Source organism: Notothenia coriiceps, unplaced genomic scaffold (genome assembly GCF_000735185.1).
Source record: "Notothenia coriiceps isolate Sejong01 unplaced genomic scaffold, NC01 NC01_scaffold00006742, whole genome shotgun sequence".
Lineage (NCBI taxonomy): Eukaryota > Metazoa > Chordata > Actinopteri > Perciformes > Nototheniidae > Notothenia > Notothenia coriiceps.
The window spans coordinates 34570-37343 of NW_011339443.1; positions in this window are offsets into that span (position 1 = coordinate 34570).

The window sequence follows — 2774 nt, forward strand, 5'->3', positions numbered from 1 at the left end:
GTCGGCCAAAGGCAGTCGGCAAAATAAATCACTCTTATTGGCTGTTCAGCTTAGCGAATCAGTGCATGAGAAGCGAAACGGAAGTGAGGGACCCAAACAAACTATTAAGAAGGCAAATATGAGATTTCATTTAACTCCAGCTCTCGACACAGGTTCGGGAAAGCCCCATGAGCTTCTCGCTGTAGAGTGAAAATGGAACGCACACGTTATTTGTTGTTTGTTTATATCACGCGTGCAACACATGGCCAAGACGCAGGAGACATGAGGCGACGTTCCGTCGGGACGTGTTCTTTGGTGTTTGTTGGTGTCAGTTTGGTGTGTAAGGACCTTTAGTCTGTGTGGACTCTTTGGGTTCCTCTGAGCTTCTTTTGAAAATGCAACACTATTGACATTTCAAGAGCTTCCTATTATCAGTGTCTAACAAATTAATTAGGATTCCATGACCCGAGTACAAGTTAAAGTCCAAACCTGCGTGCTGCACAAGTCTGCTAATTTAAGTCAATCAAGTGGATGTACATTTGTTGGAAGAGAATTGAAGTCTATCGCCTGTTTCTGCCATGTGGTTAATTCATAAGACTTGGTTGGTTTTTCATCACTTTTACATATTTGCTTAATTTTTCTGTGCACTGGAGCAGAGTAATGTAGGGCCAGTCTGTATCAGGAAACTGTCTTAATTTAGTTTCTCTGAATAATTGCGAGAAATATCAATTATATCGTATGTCGAACTGCTTTGATTCATCAACAAAAGACTATGCACCACTCTAAACAGTGAAGTGATGATGATGGAGAAGAACTGTGTCCCTATTCAATATTACCACTAATACTCGAGTATACACTATTAGTGCAAAAGTCATTACTCGTCATAATTAACACAATCTACATTTTTCAACAGGAAATTATACAAATGTCAAATAACTTTGTCTTCCACTTCTACAAATGTCTAATTTGGAAAGTTCAGGCCACCAGGAAAGATGTTTAACGTATTCTTAACCATTCCCAACTAACCATCATCAATTATTTGGGTTTTTGTGGTAAGAACACAGATAAACCTGTTTCCAGCGGGGGGGGGTTCTGAAGCGTCTTTTCCTCCACAATATTATGAGCAATGGAATGGAATGCCAGTATAATGTTAATAAGGTGTTTTTTATTTCACTAATATGATATTTAACAAAAAGATAAAAGCGCTAATCAACTCACAATCCCTTCGCTTTGTGATTCCCTTCGTAGGTATAGGGATTTTTCAAATTATAAATAATAAAAGTTTGTTTATATAATAATACAGATGATAATTATGGGTCATATTTATTTAAAAATGTATTATAGTAATTTAATATGCAGCCACTAACTTAATAATAGGACAACGTCTATAATAATAATAATAATAAAAGGATACAAATAAAGTAAATTGGTGGGGTAGTTGGCAATGAAGTGAAGAAAACATGTTTTCAGGCTTTGACTGCTCCAATTGATTTTAATAAAGTGCTAATCAAGGCACCATGTGACAATTCTTCAAAAATATGCATACAAAGGGGAATAACAAAGCAAATAAATGGTTGTTTTATTATTAATAATACCAATGAGGGGTATTATATCATCGTTGGATAAAGTCGGATAGTAATTGTGGGTAATATTAATAAAAATAAAAATAAAGTACTTACACTACAACGTCTATTATAATAATAATAATTAATAATAATAATAGTAAATCAGTGGGGCATTTGACAGTGTGATGAATAAAAAAGCTCTAACAGGAAGTCGTTGTCAGTCTTAGTCTGTTTTACCTGACATTTAACAGCAACAAATAAAAGTGCTAATGAAGGCACCCATAATAAATAATAATAATCCTGATAACTATTGTGAATATTTCTATTCAAATAATCACATTAAATGTGTGGGGCAGTCGGAAGTGTGGTCCCGGCTCTCCTCTCGCCGCTCTTCTCGCCGCTCCTCACACCGCGTATAGCCGCTCCTCTCGCCGCTCCTCTCCGCGCCTGTGCTACCGGCGGAGATGTAAAGTGGATTAAATAGCCGATGTAACGCGGTGGGATTTGAACCGCTGTTTTCTCTTTTGCCGGGGCTGCCTCTGAATTCACCGCATCGCTCTCTCTGTGTGTGTGTGTGTGTGTGTGTGTGTGTGTGTGTGTGTGTGTGTGTGTGTGTGTGTGTGTGTGTGTGTGTGTGTGTGTGTGTGTGTGTGTGTGTGTGTGTGTGCGTGTGCGTGCGTGTGCGTGTGTGTGTGTTTCTCTCCCGTGTAGCTCCTCTCTGCTGGGATCCTGGTCTGCCAGGGGCTGCAAAGCCGTGCTAGTCGACTCCTTCAGAACCAAATGCGTGTGTGACAGACTGTCCACCTTCGCCATTTTAGCACGGCTAAACCCCGAAATGGTAAGTCGGACAACCTCCCTTTGACTTCGTTAACGGTAAAGCTGTCGGTAAACGGTGTGTGTTTTTTTTTTTTTTATGTGAATGCATCAGCTGTTGTGTTTTTCCCTCTCCAAAGGGCGTCATTGTCATTACATATCAACAGATCCTCCCTCTCTGTCCCCCTCCTTCCCTTTCTCTGTCTCGACATGCCATAGCCATGCTGCAAAAAAAGGTTATTATAGCATTGCCAAGGGAAAGGATTTTATTTATTATTTTGCAGGGGATGGGGGTTGTTAATTAATGTTGCACCTAGAAGGAGATGTTCCAGGAGGGATGCACACATAGGGCAGCACTGAGCATTAAGATGGTGCTGATCACTGTCACACACTGACATGGTGAGTGGGATTTAACAT